Below are 9,365 nucleotides of genomic sequence, written 5' to 3' on the forward strand. Positions count from 1 at the left end.
ATATTTTCTTTTTTATAAAACAGATTAGAGTTTCAATGTATTCTTTATTAATAGATGGGAAAAGACTTAAATACATCATCAAGATTTATCATTTCACCAGACTTAAAGCTATTAAAACATTAACTTTCGATATATATCAATTTTAGTCGAAAATAGTACTTGAAGACACAAGAAATACTATGTAATTAAGTTTGTATTAAATGTTTTTACTTCATTAATGATGTTAATCATGTATGTTAGGTTATCACCTATAAGTCTCTATTTTTTTAAGTAATTAATTAAATAGTTAAGATTTAATAAAATGATTTTCATCCATTTAAATGTCACTATAGTTTTTCCATTTTAAAAATTACAAACAGCATCTTATAATATGTTTCCGTCTTAATATACAAAATATTGGATCACTGCTAATATTTAGGTAAAAAAATAATTTAATTTTACTTACATTTCTATATTCACAAGCTATTTTTTATGCCATCGCACAAGAGTGTAAAACTGCGTGGAAAAAAATTAATAAATTTAAGCTTTTAAAAAAAATTGTCAAATTTTAGACCACATATTAATTACCAAAAAAAAGTAAAAGTGTAATGAATAATAATTAAACAAACAAAATATATTTGAGCAAGTGATTTTATTTCAAAAAATCTCATTAAAAAAATCACTTAGGGATAATAATAAATGTTTAATGAAACTTATGACAAGTTGAAACTCTAGTAAAATAATAAAAAAAAAGCTAGTTATCTCAAGCTACATAAAACTTAAAGATAACTTAACATGTAAAAATAGTTTTAATTCAATTTTACGTAAGTGGCTTTATAAAAATATAATTTTAATACCCTTTTCTGACACTTGCTAAACAGTCTTACGAAAAAATATTATATTGCAAAATAAAATAGTGAAAACAAAATTGAAAGATGAATAAAATAAGAAAATAGTTTATAGTTTATTTAGTAATGAAACTATTTTTTAATCTCTATTAATCTTAAAAGGTATTAGCTTATATGTGACAAGATTGTCACTATCTTTAGTTGAATGTTATTCTTTAAGAACAGTGGCATAAAAAGTTTTTGTAATTTTTAACGTTTATTCTTAAAATTAAGATATTTAAAAACAAATAGCCTGAATAATAAATCTTTTTTTTGTACAACAACTTATACTAAAACACTTAATTAGTTTTTGTATTTATATTTTTTTTATAATTCAAATAAACACAAAACCTGTATTTTTTCATCATACGATTAACACATTTAGTTAAAAAATTTTCAACTTTTAAATGATTTAATCACACTAGATTATAAAAAATGTTTATTAAAATAGTTAGGAATATTGATTAACATTACAATAAATTTTCAAATCACAAAATAAGGTGTTACAAAATAGTGAAACTAGTATGCTCCCTGTCTGTATTACCATAAGTAAATAAAAATATAAATGCAGAGTTCACGCTAAGCTTCTAAACTATGATTCATATTAATCACTACTTATAAAATTAACTACTAAACACGAAATAATTATAAACTTTTACCATTTAAAAAATATTAAGCATATTCATTTGTTTTTTACTTTAAATGTACTTTATGTTTATTTTAAAACTTCAGCCATATATTGTTTTTGATCACTGTGTTTGAAACTATAACTTAATCATGTTTTGATCAGACAGAAAGAAAAAAGTAAATGTTCTAAAATGCAAAAGGAATAAGAGAAAACTTTATCATAACTAAATATAAAACTTGTTTTAAATCTATTTTAAAATTACATGTTGTAGTAATAACTGTTAAAATGTTCAAACTCTTGATAATAAATGTACTGCAAATAACACTTTATTAGTTTTTATTAGTGATTATAACTGTATCACAACAATAAAAACGTGTTTCACCAAATAAAAATCCCAAAGAACATCAGGCTAGTATAATATGAAAAGAATTTTTTTTTTTGCTTAAGTTTGAGTTTGAGTTATATTATTTTATTGTTCTCTGTTATTTATAGTGAATTTGAATTTAGAAATAAATCTAAAGTTTAATGTAATATTCTAAAGAAACCAAATTACGATTAAGCAATTAAATTTCTATACATATCGAACTCTTCTGAGACTTTATTAACTTAGATTTTTTAGATTTTTTTTTGCAAAAGTAATTTACTTATAAACAAATTTTTTTAACCAAAATTCAATATTTGATGTTATCTAATGATATTTCAAACACAAAAAAAAAATAAATTAGCCTATTTATGAACACTATTTTTTATTAAGATGCTTACGTCACAGCAGCCCTTAACTTTTGTTCAAGTATTTTTCATAAGCATAACAAAAACTAGGAAAATTTTTTAATAAGTATTAATTTATATAATTTAAATCAGTTTAGAATTTAGATTACATTAACCAACAGTATTTATGAGTACTTTCAAGCATATAAAATTAGTTATACATGTTTTTATTTAAAAGTAAAAGTTTGTCATTATGTTAAAAAATATTCAAGAATACACTTAATTGTATGGAAACCAATACAATTTAGTTTAAGAGAAAAAAAAAACAAGGCTAATACTAATTTGAAACAAAATTCTAAAAACTATACAGCAATGTGTACTGAAATTTTTGCTATTGTTTAAATTTGAAATGATAATATAAAAATAAGCTTTTTATCTTATTGTAAATGAGACCTACAACAAAAACTTATAACTTTTTCCAACCACATTTTAGTGGTTTTTAAATGACAGATAGTTGGTAATTAAAGTCATAAGATACAATCTTAAATATTAACAGAACCTTTTGTTAAGCGTTAGTTCATTTTAAGCTGCTTGCGTCACAAAGAATTTTAAATAATATTTTTTATCTCTAATTTTCTGCTTGAAATCCTGATAAAGATATAATGTCTTTTACATAAATATATTTCAACAATTTTCTTCAGTGTATTACAATTGTTACAAAATAAAGAAATTATTTAACTTATATAGTTCTATAGTTGTATCATAAATTAGTTAATCAAGCAAAACAAAAAAGTAATCTAAATTCTTTATAAACAATTAAACATAAAACAAAAGCTCTAATTAACTAAACTAGGATAACGAATAATCAAATTCTCTCTGTTTACACAGTTTTGGTGTATTTAAATAAATACATATGGCTTCAACTTTGATGAGGTCATAAATTTTATTACAACTTTATAATTTTTTGGATGTTAAGGTAAAAAAAGGATAATAAATATTGTATTTAGAAAACTTTCGTCAACGTGTAATTATATTTATTTCCAATATTATTGTTGTAAAAGGGGAAAATTGGTTTAATTAAAAACTTATTCCACAGACCTAAGAAAATATGTTCACCAGAAGTTTTTTAGATCGAGATTAATGTTATAAAAGAAATGCTAATAAAGAACTGATATTCTAATCTTTTAATTGCTAGAGTTTTCAAAATTAAATCAATAGATTAAGTTATACAAAAGCTTACGGTCCTGAGAAGTGTCGAGTTTTTTTGATTTTACCCTATGCAGGTGAAAATTCGACTCAGATTGAAAGAAACATAAAGAGGTTAACGGAAAAAGTTTATCGTGCTGTAAAATTTAGCGTTATTTTTACTTCAAGTTCAGTTTTGAGACCAAAAATTAAAAACCTCATATCTAACAAACATAAAAGTTGCGTGGATTAGGCACTTGGATGGTGTTGTTTAAACAGCTATACCGGTCAAACTTCTAGGCACCTTTATACTAGAATTAAAGAGCACATTCAAAAGTGCGTAAGTGACATATTAGCAACCTACCAAAAACAACTGGTACAGCAACTTCAAATGCAATGAAAAAACCCTAAATTTTCAGAAAATTTGATTAAAAATTCTACTAGTGGAAAAAGTTACAATGCAACGAAATTTAGAATATTTGGAAGTTGTAATAATATTTATGACCTCATTAAAATTGAAGCCATACGCATTTATTTAAATTAACCAAAATTGTGTAAACAGACAGAACCTGATTATTCGTTATCCTTGTTTATTTGATTTGAGCTCTTATATTATGTTTAATTGTTTTTTAAGAATTCTGCTTACTTTTTTGTATAGCTTGGTTAACTAATTTCTGATGCAATTTTAAGCCTATATAAGTTAAATGTTTTCTTCATTTGGTAACAATCGTAACACACTGAAGAAAATTGTTGAAATGTATTTGTATTTAGTATATGACCTTGTTTGTTTATAAAGTACAATAGCAGGCTAATGTTTAATATTTAAAATTATAATGTTAAAATTTTTAATAGTGTTATTTAAAAAAAAAAATTAGTGGTAAGAAAGCCTCAAAGTTCGCTTTTATCAAAGATCAAGATTATTATATCAACTTGTATAAAGCACACTATTAAAAGTGAAAGCCCTGAACTAGGGATCGGCTAACTGACTAAGGGTCGGCTAACTTGCCGGCCAAAGTCAAAATCTGCAGCCCGCGAGCTCATTTTCAGTCAGTAATATACATTAAAAAAAAACAAAAATTAAAGATTTTGTAATAAAATGTTACAGTTAAGCTTATAGTTTTAGATTTTTTCAATAAATACTATTATTAGTGCTATAAAACTGCTTAACTTTTCATAATTTTAATCTAATAAAAATATTTTTTACTTAATGACTATAACATATTTTAAACAAATGCAGATCTGAAAAGGTTTTTTTCTTAATACTGTGGTCAGCGAAACTTCTTCCTAGAAAAATTTGCCCGGGAATTACATGAAGCTGCCGACCCCTGCTCTAAACAAAGTTGCTAAACGTCACTTTGAAGAATATTTTTTATAATAATTACACGTAAAATTTTGTTTTTGTAAATAAGTTGTCACAAATCAAGTAATTCGAAAGTGTATAATTAAAGAGTTAACGAAAAAATAACAATTTCCTCTTCAATAAACTGTATTAACATAAACATATTTTATGCTTCAAAGCCATTACTTTCAATTTATAAGTTTATCTAATGGTTCTAATACTTTTAAACTCAAGTATCAACAAAATATAAAATCATTAATTTTAAATCGTTCAGTTCGAAGGCTGAAACTTTGCTAATAAAGTTATACAATTTTTTTTGTACAAAGTTTTTTGAAAGTCAAATAAAAACTAATATTTTAAGCTTAAACAGTAGTGCTTATTTTGCAAAAGAGTTTTAAAAGTGCATTAAAAAATTACATTAGTTCAAATCATTTAAGAACTACTTAATCATTATTTTAAAATTTTAGCCACGTTATGATGGATGTCAAAAATCTACTTTTTTAATTTTACATATAAGCACATTATAATACAAAATATTCTTTTTTATTATTTAAAAATCTGCAATGAATTTTTGCGAAATAAATACAATGACGTCACTATGAGATTTACAGCATTTTTCTTTTTCTTAATTTTGCTAGTTAGTTAATGAACTATAAACTGCTTTTGTTTTGTAATGAGTGGTTAAAATACTATGTTTCAACTAATGTTATACCGAATGCACTATTTTGATCCGATTTTTTTTTTTAATTTAAGATCCAGCCGGAACTGAAACTATTTATTTTAACATAATTACAAAATAAATGTTTTGTAAAGTATAAAAGAAAACTAATTATAGCTTTTTTACTTTTAGTAAAACCAATAAACAATAACTTAAGCTTTAAAATGCTAGTATAATTAAAAATAAAATTTAACAAAAATCTTTAAAATTTTTGTTACATTTTATTATCTTTAAAATTGACTTTTCAGAGATTTCAACGGAAATAGAATCAGGTTTTAGGTAAATTCAAAGTAGTTTATAAACAAAATAAGGCTGTACTGGCGTCTGTGGTAAAAATATTGTGACTTAACTACGACATTTTACATTAAGCTTTTATTCGATTTTATTATATCAATAGTTTTACATTTTTAGTTTAAACTTTTTTCGTTATAAGTTAATGTTTTTTCGTAACACTTTAGTACTTCAAAACCAAATAACGTATTTGTAGCTCGTATTTTTTGTTGTTATGACCAATTATAAAAGATATAATTTATATATTTTGATTCAATAAGTTTTTGATATTTTATAAAATTACAACTAACATATTGTAATTTGCGCAAATAAAAAAAAAACACTAAAAACTTTACTTGTTCTCAAAAAAATAAGTTAGCAAAAAAACAATATAATTTCAACAAAATTTTTAAAAGTATAGGAAAATTTTTTTGTTGTAAATAAAACTCAAGACATCAAAGTGTTATATGAAAAAAGTTATTTATATAAGTAACCTGATCTGTATGAATTTCAGTGTTTTTATGTTTTTGGAATATATATTAAAAACAATTAAATAGCAATCTTATAAATAACAGAAAAGCAATACTTTGTTTTTGTAAAAAAGTTTTTATCTTATTTATGACTAATCTTTTTCTTTTAATTTCGGCCACATTCTTGTGGCTTTCAATTTGCAACCCAGGTTCTAATTTCCACTTTACTTTCAACTTTCTGTAAAACATTTTTAAATAAATAAAATAGCTGAAGTAGTTATTTTCAATATACTCAATGTTACATCACTATAATATTTAAGTTTTGTGTCAGTTTTCATTATTTTCCGTGTATTGAAATTATTTTCTTAAAGTTTAAAGTGTTTTAGTTGTTAAATATTTTTTATAAATTTATTGAATTTATAACAACTAAAGTTGATCAAAATAAAGTTTAGGATTTACTAATCAAAATAAATTTCACGTTTAAAAATCAGAAATTTGTAACAGTAGTTTAAAAACTACTTACAGTATGTAAGCATGTTTTGGTAGCATAAGGTCAAAAAAATTATATGTTTGTAAAGTGGTATAGTTAAAAACTTAAACGTTTAATGCACATAAATCAACACATAGAATTTAATATAATTAATATTTTAAAAGAATTATTTTAATAGTATGTTAGCCACATTCTTATGGTTTTTCAATCACAATGTATGCAGTGCTATCAATGAAGAGTTCGAAGAGTGAGAAAAAGCAGTGTTGTTTAAACTTATAAATAAAATTTATAAAAAAATTTGCGACAAATATTATATGACGTCACTACGAATTTTACCACTTTTTTTTAGTTTTTTGATAATTTGTCTTTCTTTTATCAACATACTTTTTTCTGAGGTTAATTTTTTATTTTGATTAATTATTTTAAGAAGCATTGATAATAAAACAAAATTGAAGTACGTAATAAATATTTTGTTTCAGTGTTGCTTTAAACAAAACATAGATAAAATTAATCTTATTAAAGTTACTGATAAAAACTAAACTTCCTTTAAAGAAAGGCAGAAATTATAATTTCGTTATACTTGATGATAAAAAACATCACTGAGTCTGTAATTAAAGATATAGCAAACATTTGTAACATTGCTTCTGATACTTTAAGTATAAAACTAAGCTATATATATTTTCAAAACTTTTTAAGAGTTATACAGAAACTACTGTAAGGAAGAGTATTAGTACAAAGATAAACTAAATCTTACTGGTTTTGGATAGGAGGTAGTATTTTTTTTTTTTTCATCTTTTTCTATTACTTTCTAAAATTTTCTATTTGATTACATTGTTTAAAAACTAAACACACTAAGACGTAAGTGTAAGTAACCATGCATTTTATTAAAAAACTGTTATGTATCCCAAAGTATTGTGAAAATTAAACTCAATAATTTATTACCTCAAGAATAAACAATTAAAATGTTTCATCGCAAAATGGATTTTCAAATTGGAGGTTTTACATAAAATAATAACGGTAAAAGTTCTAAATATTTAATTTTTGTTTGAATTAAAATTCTTGCTGAGAAAACATAAAAATTAAAAAATAAACATTTAGGAAAGTATTAATTTTAAAAAATCCTTAAAACAAAATTATAAAGTTATAATCTATAAACACAAACAATTGAACCATGGTATACAGTGAGATATTGAAATCTAATGGTCTTTAAATAAGAAAACTTTATAAAGTCAGAGATTATAAAAATCAAGATTATACAGCTTAAACTTAATTTAAACACATTGTTACTAGGTTAATTTATAATAATGAAATAAAGGAGATAAATAGTATTATTTGTTGAACGAAGTTTTACCTTTTCGAAATATATTGTTAAAATCGAAATCTAGTCTGAGTTAAATAAATTTCTAAACTTTTTTTTTTAAAACAGTTGTAAACACTAATTTTTTTTATTGCATTTGAAGTTGCTTTAGTGACGTCAGTTGAATTACAAGAATATTTTGCAATGAAATGTTTGCGACAGGTTTATTTTGTTTTCTTGTAATTCTAATTTGCAACTGTTTTCTTTCTGTTAATATATGATTCAATTTGTTTCAATATGTTAAGAAAAACTTTAAAATTATAATAAAAAAATCAGATTTTAATTGGTTTTTTTAATAATCTGTTTAGTTTTTCTGGTATGATAAAATAAAACTTTGTAGACATAGCGACTGATAAAAAACGTTACTACAGTTTAAATTTAAATATATCACTAAAAAATTGTAAAAGTAATCTATATTACAACAATAAAAAAAAACTGAGGCAACAAATGAAAAGTTTTGTAGTTAAGAAAATTTAACGGCCACTCGTTGCTAGAAATATATAGTTCAATAATTAGCTTTTTTCATCTCTATTCAAAAGATAATTTAAGACTTTGAAATTAAATAACAAACTTCAATATATTTATATGAAAAATTTAAATTACTAAATAGCAATAAATAGATTCTAGTCATACTATTAATTAACTAAGTATATGTAAGTTGATTTTTAAAAATATTTACAAAAATTTTTGGCTTAGAAATATTTAAATTAGGTTGATTCAGAGTGAACTACTTTTAAACGAAACGCTTGTTTAAACAAATACGAATAAAAAATGCACTATTTGTTTGCAATTGAAATTTTTTGCGTCACTAATTTGTTTTTCATTGACAGCGGATTTTCGCTAATTATTTTTTCACTGAGCTATATCAAATTGCGTTAAAAATCGTCAAATTGTGAACAAAATTAAGTTTATTGGCTATAGATACGTTTTAAATCACAAAAGTTTAGGTTTTTTAGCATAATGAATATTTTTGATTTGAAAGATTTATACAATTAAAACAGTGATGACGATATAAAGTCAATTAAAGTTTCGTGTTTAAATTATAAAATTTTTCAAGTTTTTAATTAAAATTATATATAAAAGGTAGAAAGTATGATAAGTTTTCAACAAACTATCATCTGCTTTTGATTAATTTTTTTCTTTTATACATAAATGTATAATGTAGATTGCTTATGTATGTTTATACGTTTAAAAAAAATATCTAATTAGATGTCAAGATTCTGTTTAGATCATTTCATTTATTTAATTTCATAGATATAAACCGATGCTTTTTGGCTTGGAAAAAAAAAAAACATTATTACAATAACTTTAGGTTATAATTACAAGATTAGCTT

Source organism: Thalia democratica, chromosome 1, assembly GCF_965202585.1.
Source record: "Thalia democratica chromosome 1, ktThaDemo2.hap1.1, whole genome shotgun sequence".
Classification (NCBI taxonomy): Eukaryota; Metazoa; Chordata; class Thaliacea; order Salpida; family Salpidae; genus Thalia; species Thalia democratica.